This window comes from Diabrotica undecimpunctata, unplaced genomic scaffold (assembly GCF_040954645.1).
Source record: "Diabrotica undecimpunctata isolate CICGRU unplaced genomic scaffold, icDiaUnde3 ctg00000575.1, whole genome shotgun sequence".
Classification (NCBI taxonomy): Eukaryota; Metazoa; Arthropoda; class Insecta; order Coleoptera; family Chrysomelidae; genus Diabrotica; species Diabrotica undecimpunctata.
Window position 1 is genome coordinate 523745 of NW_027311890.1, and position 8681 is coordinate 532425.

The 8681-nt window shown below is 42.8% G+C and overlaps 1 long non-coding RNA gene across 1 annotated transcript; it reads left to right on the forward strand.

Annotated features, from left to right (window-relative positions):
• The first annotated feature begins 3418 nt into the window (after positions 1-3418).
• Positions 3419-4237, forward strand: LOC140431158 (uncharacterized). Its single transcript, XR_011949632.1, has 3 exons — positions 3419-3625; positions 3681-3852; positions 3969-4237. It is a non-coding gene; the product is annotated as an uncharacterized lncRNA (long non-coding RNA).
• Positions 4238-8681: the final 4444 nt, after the last annotated feature.

The following is an 8681-nucleotide window of genomic DNA, read 5'->3' on the forward strand; positions in this document are numbered from 1 at the left end:
CCAAATAAACTCCAATTGATTCCTGTGGATGTTGAGTACGCTTCTGTAATTCCTCAAACAAAACATCTAAATGATGAGCAGTAAGATATTCTGAACGAAACTCCTCCGTCAATTCATCCCAAGAAGATACTCTTATCCTACAATCCTTATAAAATTGATACGCCTTATCCGCAAAAAGATCTACTCCAGAATCCAGCAACATACCTTTTGGAACATTTCGAGCTACTCGTAGTTCCTCTATTCTTTCCAGAAAAGCAGTAATTGACATCCCTTTTCCATCTCCAGAAAATTTCTTTATGTCCCATTTATAAGGTGGCACCATCTTAAATGCAGCTTGAGAAACAGAATCCTCAACCATAGAAGAACTCGCGGGTGGACTGAAAGGTTGAGCTGTAAGTTGACCTTGCAAGTGTACGAGTGAAACAGGTACTGGTCTAGTAGAAGCATCAATGTTATCCAATTTTGCATTGAATTTACTAAGAACTGATAAGGTAGTAGCTGTTAGATCCGCTTTCCTTTGCTGTTCTCCAGCATCGGTTGGATTCATTCGATCTAGCCTATTCAATATAAAAGCTAGTTTAGTCTGAATTTTCTTGGCTTTACCAGAATTCCTATTACCAGTCAAGTCATTTAATAATTTCATCGTATCCGGCAACTTCTTCTTTATAGCATCCTCATCTTCTACAAAAGTGTAAGGATATTCAGGATAATGTAAGCTATCTCCATTTTGTTCTAATTGAAGTGCCGCAGACAACCTGTGTCTCATTTCCTCACAATTTCCAATACTAATACCTCGTATGGTCAACTCATACTGCAATTCGTCTTTGTCAAGACGGTTCGTAGTCATCTTCCGAGCCATCCTGTAAAAATTCACTAACACTTGTCACAATCGGTATATATAAACTTTATTCAAAAATGACACCACAAAAGTATCACTAAAATATAACTCACCAATATAACTTACAAATATAACTCACAAATATAACTCAAACTCTAACTCACAAGTTATATCTCACTATTCTGCATAAAACGATTCGATAATAAACATCCAAATAATAAACGTTAAAATGTTTTTGATTTACCAATTTTAAGCAAGAAATAAAAAGAACTAGCTTCCCCCACAAAATTATGTGCAATACTGTGAGCTGAAGGTTGTCTTTTTTTCACTAAAAAAAAAAACAAAATTTTAACGAATTAAATGACACCATAAATATCAATAATCTATTAACTTCAATTCAAGATACTAGGAATTTAGCAAAAAAAATACTGAGTCTACTCTAAGTTGTGCAAAAAAAAAAATGAATGCCCCACGTTGGGCGCCAAAAATATAACCTTCAATTTAGGTTTATTAAGTTTCGGTTGTCCCAGATGTCAACCGTTGTAGCTCCGGTTCACTCAAGTGGAGACGGGAGTGAGTATATCTCAAATCTGGGATGTTAAAAATGTAAAATTTAATTGTCAGGCGCCAGTCAGATTTATCTGAGCCATAAAGTTTCTTTCCCTAACCTAAATCTGACAAAAGTAGGAAAAAAAGAGACAACCTTAACTTACATTCGTTTATTTAAAAAAAAAATGTGCGAAGAACCACACTTGGTTTCAATATGAAAAGTAAATGTCAAAAACATATGTTTACACGTCGGATAAAATTTAGACCGCAGTACTAATTTTAAAATTATAATCAAGTTACAAATTACAACCTTAATCCCCTTTACTATTCGAAACAACTTTTGTACTATTTCTCCCCCAGACTATTTAAAATTTTAAGTAATGTTACTAATTATTTAATCACATAAAAATAGTAGAAAATGAAAGTATACCTATGTATAACAATCTGCCATTTTAGCAGATGAATAAAACTTTACTTCAGGGAAATACCTCAAGTTATAGGCATTGGATCCAAGGCGAACAACAGATGGGTAAATTAAGTTACAACACTACAGCATAGCTGCTTTAAGTTTAAAAGTGTGCCCAAATATTGTACATAGGCATTTACAAAATGTTTAATCAACTTTAAAGTAAAAAAAATTATTACTTAGTTAATAGATTTAAATGAAAATTTGCATCAAGAATTTTATTAATCAATATTTCAAACCCGCAAAATTTAAATGTAAGTTAAAAAGTCAGTTAAATAAAACTAAAAACTTATCAAGTCTCCTCCGCTTCCTTCTACCATCCTAACACTGGATGTGTAACTCCAAGGGAAAAGATACATGGAAAAGTGCTTCCATAAACTTCACCAAAATCATTTTTGAATAAAGCAAAAGCAAACTGCTACAGACTTCTACATACGAACCCAAGCTGTACAGTCTCAAATCCATACAAAAACCAGGAATTGGTGGTCTGGATTGTAAAATAAAACCCCAAATACTAAAGATCCAGACGCAGAAATCTCCAGATACTGAAAACTGCCCTAAAAATACCATCAAGTATTAGTACATGAAGTGAACCTTCAGATCCCTTCCCAATACTTTCCAAAAACTAGTTAGAACTGATATTCTTAGGTACAAAGAAAAAAAATGATTAACTAAAAAGACACAAAGTTTCTGAACTGTGAAAATGAACAAAATATTATGTTACAGTGAAGCTGAATTACTGAAAATTACAGATCTAAACCTCCCTGACCCCTTTTCTGTAATAGAAAGTTAATATACAAAAATAAATAGATCTAGAAATGCTTTACAACAGAAATGTAAAATAATCTCATTTACCTCAATTTGAGAGCGTTTCCAAAATTAATCGACGTTTCAATAATATTCCAACAAGCTAAGCAGCCTGTATACTTCCTCCAAAATGCTGTGACCACAGGGTTAAAACTCCCTTAACAGGTTAAAAAGCATGATACATCACAAATACCAAATTTCCATCAAAATCTTGCGAAACTCCAAAAATACAACTATCAGAGGCTTCTTAAATAATAATAGACGAACTTCTTAATCTCCACAATCCGTGATGGTTTCAAATTACCATATATTAAATTAGAATTCGTCACTCACACCTGTTAATCATGCAGACATTTTAACGTCAAAATCAGAAGTGAGAAGTGCAAACGACGGACCCCGGAAACTGTCAAATCCTTGGGACACAATAGAACTACCAAAACACATCGACCATTGAAGTGATAGCCCCGAACGGCCGGATGACGTCATAAATCAAATCACCAATTTGAGTACAGTGTCTTTCACATGCTCTAACAATTCCTCATGCTAATCGGAGCGACAAAACTAAGTTGTCATTCGTACTCGTACGACGAGTAAAGAGCAAAACACACCACTCGTGAAACGACACAGCGGACGTCCCCTGAACTACAGTCTAATAGCCCAATACCTGAGATATACGAAAAATCAAAACAGAAGAAAGAAGAACTGATTGATAACCAAACATATTTTATTATTTATTATGAATGATGAAACGACTTTAATCAATTACAAAAGTGATAGAAAATAGTGTCTAATCGTAATTCTACTGATGAGAATGGGTAAACTCGACATTCTCAGTCCTGTGTAATACCTTACAAGAAAAGTTCTATTGCAAACCACCAGATGTTAACAACCAAAATAAAAGATTACTACTTAGCAAAACAAGATAAATGAATGTTAAATACATTTCTACTAAACACTCTAAACAGGTATGAATCAAACAACTACATACAGTCTGTTCTAATTATTATTAATATGTTTTAGAGAATATTATCTCAAGGAATCAAACTTCCTAATAAATTATAGCATTTATCAAGCTGAAATATTTTAGAGGATTTCTCTAAGAGGTTTTATGCTTTCCATATAAACACCCTAACAAGTTATAGTACCTGTCAGACTGAAGCGGGCTGATTTTGGACTATCAAGAGACACACAGGTATGTACACACAATAGCCCCACGGTTACTTAAAACTAGAGTAAAAACCACATAGAGAACCCCAATTATACCCAAAATAAGAAACAAAAATAGCTAATAATAAATAACCTTTTTAGCAAAGTTTTCAACAAGTGGACGCTAACACAACAACTTGTCATGATGGTCGATAGAAATATAGTTACAGCCAGTACCCTTAACCGAATGAGGTAGCAAAGTGGACAAAACCTTTGGGCTGACAGTTAAAGTAAAAATGAAAAAAAAACTCTCAGAAAGACATTTCACTACCTATAAGGAACTATACAATATCTACACTTAGAAATTTCATATACTTTATTATGTAACAATGTTAAATAAATCACATAACAGGTACAAATTTACTTAATATATATCCAAATTACACTAACAATCCTAGGGTCAAAATAAATCTGTTACAGTGTGAGTGTGTGTGTGTCAAGTCGGCTCGCAGAGATAAGAACACGGCCGTGGCAAGAAGGCCCTGCCTGTCGTAAGAGGCGACTAATGGGTAGGAGTCGAGAGGTGAAGAGTGTATGTGTGTGTGAGTGTGCGTGTGTGCGTGTGTGTGCATGTGTGAGTGTGTGTGTGTATTTGTGTGTGTGAGTGTGTGTGTCCAGTCGGCTCGCAGAGATACGAACACGGCCGTGGCAAGAAGGCCCTGCCTGTCGTAAGAGGCGACTAATGGGTAGGAGTCGAGTGGTGAAGAGTGTATATGTGTGTGCGTATGTGCGTGTGTGTGCGTGTGAGAGTGTGTGTGTATGTGTGTGTGTGTCAGTTCGGCTTGCAGAGATAAGAGCACGACCGAGGCAAGAAGGCCCTGCCTATCGTAAGAGGCGACTAATAGGTAGGAGTCAAGAGGTGAAGAGTGTATGTGTGTGTGTGCGTGTGTGCGTGTGTGTGTGTGTGTATGTGTGTGTGTATCCCTTCGGCTCGCAGAGATAAGAATACGTCCGTGGCAATAAGGCCATGCTTGCTGTAAGGAGCGACTAATGGGTAGGAGTCGAGAGGTGAAGCGTGTATGTGTGTATGTGTGCAAGTGTGTGTGTGTGTGTGTCCGTTCGGCTCGCAGAGATAGGTATACGTCCGTGGCAAGAAGGCCCTGCCTGTCTTAAGAGGCGACTAATGGATAGGAGTCGAGAGGTGGAGAGTGTGTGCGTGTGCGTGTGCGTGTGGGTGCGTGTGTAAGTGTGTGTGTATGTGTGTGTGTCTGTTTGGCTTGCAGAGATAAAAATACGGCAGAGGCAAGAAGGCCCTGCCTCTTGTAATGGGCGACTAATAAATAGGAGTCGAGAGGTGAAGAGTGTATGTGTGTGTGTGCGTGTGTGCGTGTGTGTGTGCGTGTGTGAGTATGTGTGTGTGTGTCCCTTCGCTCGCAGAGATAAGAAAAAAGCGGTGGCAAGAAGGCCATGCCTGTCGTAAGAGGCGACTAATTGATAGGAGTCGAGAGGTAGAGAGTGTGTGCGTGTGCGTGTGCGTGTGCGTGTGTGTGTGTGTTCGTGTGTGTGTGTGTGTCCGTTTGGCTTGCAGAGATAAAAACACGGCCGTGGCAAGAAGTCCCTGCCTGTCGTAAGAGGAGAATAATGGGTAGGAGTCGAGAGGTGAAGAGTGTATGTGTGTGTGCGTGTGTGCGTGCGTGTGTGAGTGTGTGTGTGTATGTGTGTGTGTCAGTGTGTGTGTGTGTCCGGTCGGCTCGCAGAGATGAGAACTCGGCCGTGGCAAGAAGTCACTGCCTGTCGTTAAGAGGCAACTAATGGGTAGGAGTCTAGAGGTGAAGAGTGTATGTGTGTGTGTGTGCTTGTGTGCGTGTGTGTGCGTGTGTAAGTGTGTGTGTATGTGTGTGTGTCTGTTTGGCTTGCAGAGATAAGAATACGGCCGAGGCAAGAAGGCCCTGCCTGTCGTGAGAGGCGACTAATAGGTAGGATTAGAGAGGTGAAGAATGTATGTGTGTGCGTATGTGCGTGTTTGTGTGTGTGTGAGTGTATGTGTGTGTGCGTGTGTGCGTGCGTGTGTGCATGTGTGTGTGAGTGTGTGTGTGTATGTGTGTGTGTGTGTCCCTTCGCTCGCAGAAATAAGAAAAAAGCGGTGGCAAGAAGGCCATGCCTGTCGTAAGAGGCGACTAATGGATAGGAGTCGAGAGGTGGAGAGTGTGTGCGTGTGCGGGTGCGTGTGCGTGTGTGTGTGTGTGAGTGTGTGTGTCCGTTTGGCTTGCAGAGATAAGAACACGGCCGTGGCAAGAAGTCCCTGCCTGTCGTAAGAGGAGAATAATGGGTAGGAGTCGAGAGGTGAAGAGTGTATGTATGTGTGTGCGTGTGTGCGTGCGTATGTGAGTGTGTGTGTGTATGTGTGTGTGTCAGTGTGTGTGTGTGTCCGGTCGGCTCGCAGAGATGAGAACACGGCCGTGGCAAGAAGGCACTGCCTGTCGTTAAGAGGCGACTAATGGGTAGGAGTCGAGAGGTGAAGAGTGTATGTGTGTGTGTGCGTGTGTGCGTGTGTGTGCGTGTGTGTGTGTATGTGTGTGTGTGTCTGTTTGGCTTGCAGAGATAAGAATACGGCCGAGGCAAGAAGGTCCTGCCTCTTGTAAGGGGCGACTAATAAGTAGGAGTCGAGAGGTGAAGAGTGTATGTGTGTATGCGTGTGTGCGTGTGTGAGTATGTGTGTGTGTTAGTTCGGTTTGCAGAGATAAGAGCACAACCGAGGCAAGAAGGCCCTGCCTATCGTAAGAGGCGACTAATAGGTAGGAGTCGAGAGGTGAAGAGTGTATGTGTGTGTGTGCGTGTGTGCGTGTGTGTGCGTGTGAGCGTGCGTGTGTGTGTGAGTGTGTGTGTGTCCGTTCGGCTTGCAGAGATAAGAATACGGCCGAGGCAAGAAGGCCCTGCCTGTCGTAAGTGGCGACTAATTGGTAGGAGTCGAGAGGTGTAGAGTGTATGTGTGTGTGAGTTTGCCTGTGTGTGCGTGTGTGAGTGTGTGTGTGTATTTGTGTGTGTGAGTGTGTGTGTGTCCAGTCGGCTCGCAGAGATAAGAACACGGCCGTGGCAAGAAGGCCCTGCCTGTCGTAAGAGGCGATTAATGGGTAGGAGTCGAGAGGTGAAGAGTGTATGTGTGTGTGAGTGTGCGTGTGTGCGTGTGTGTGCGTGTGTGAGTGTGTGTGTGTATTTGTGTGTGTGAGTGTATGTGTCCAGTCGGCTCGCAGAAATAAGAACACGGCCGTGGCAAGAAGGCCCTGCCTGTCGTAAGAGGCGACTAATGGGTAGGAGTCGATTGGTGAAGAGTGTATATGTGTGTGCGTATGTGCGTGTGAGTGCGTGTGAGAGTGTGTGTGTATGTGTGTGTGTGTCCGTTCGGCTTGCAGAGATAAGAGCACGACCGAGGCAAGAAGGCCCTGCCTATCGTAAGAGGCGACTAATAGGTAGGATTCGAGAGGTGAAGAATGTATGTGTGTGTGCGTGTGTGCGTGTTTGTGTGTGTGTAAGTGTATGTGTGCGTGCGTGTGTGCGTGCGTGTGTGAGTATGTGTGTGTGTATGTGTGTGTGTGTGTGTATGTGTGTGTATGTGTGTGTGTATCCCTTCGGCTCGCAGAGATAAGAATACGTCCGTGGCAGGAAGGCCATGCTTGCTGTAAGGAGCGACTAATGGGTAGTAGTCGATAGGTGAAGCGTGTATGTGTGTGTGTGTATGTGTGCAAGTGTGTGTGTGTGTCCGTTCGGCTCGCTAAGATAGGTATACGTCCGTGGCAAGAAGGCCCTGCCTGTCTTAAGAGGCGACTAATGGATAGGAATCGAGAGGTAGAGAGTGTGTGCGTGTGCGTGTGTGTGTGTGTTCGTGTGTGTGTGTGTGTCTGTTTGGCTTGCAGAGATAAAAACACGGCCGTGGTAAGAAGTCCCTGCCTGTCGTAAGAGGAGAATAATGGGTAGGAGTCGAGAGGTGAAGAGTGTATGTGTGTGTGTGTGCTTGTGTGCGTGTGTGTGCGTGTGTAAGTGTGTGTGTATGTGTGTGTGTCTGTTTGGCTTGCAGAGATAAGAATACGGCCGAGGCAAGAAGGCCCTGCCTGTCGTGAGAGGCGACTAATAGGTAGGATTAGAGAGGTGAAGAATGTATGTGTGTGCGTATGTGCGTGTTTGTGTGTGTGTGAGTGTATGTGTGTGTGCGTGTGTGCGTGCGTGTGTGCATGTGTGTGTGAGTGTGTGTGTGTATGTGTGTGTGTGTGTCCCTTCGCTCGCAGAAATAAGAAAAAAGCGGTGGCAAGAAGGCCATGCCTGTCGTAAGAGGCGACTAATGGATAGGAGTCGAGAGGTGGAGAGTGTGTGCGTGTGCGGGTGCGTGTGCGTGTGTGTGTGTGTGAGTGTGTGTGTCCGTTTGGCTTGCAGAGATAAGAACACGGCCGTGGCAAGAAGTCCCTCCCTGTCGTAAGAGGAGAATAATGGGTAGGAGTCGAGAGGTGAAGAGTGTATGTATGTGTGTGCGTGTGTGCGTGCGTGTGTGAGTGTGTGTGTGTGTATGTGTGTGTGTCAGTGTGTGTGTGTGTCTGGTCGGCTCGCAGAGATGAGAACACGGCCGTGGCAAGAAGGCACTGCCTGTCGTTAAGAGGCGACTAATGGGTAGGAGTCGAGAGGTGAAGAGTGTATGTGTGTGTGTGCGTGTGTGCGTGTGTGTGCGTGTGTGTGTATGTGTGTGTGTGTCTGTTTGGCTTGCAGAGATAAGAATACGGCCGAGGCAAGAAGGTCCTGCCTCTTGTAAGGGGCGACTAATAAGTAGGAGTCGAGAGGTGAAGAGTGTATGTGTGTGTGCGTGTATGTGTGTTTATGCGTGTGTGAGTG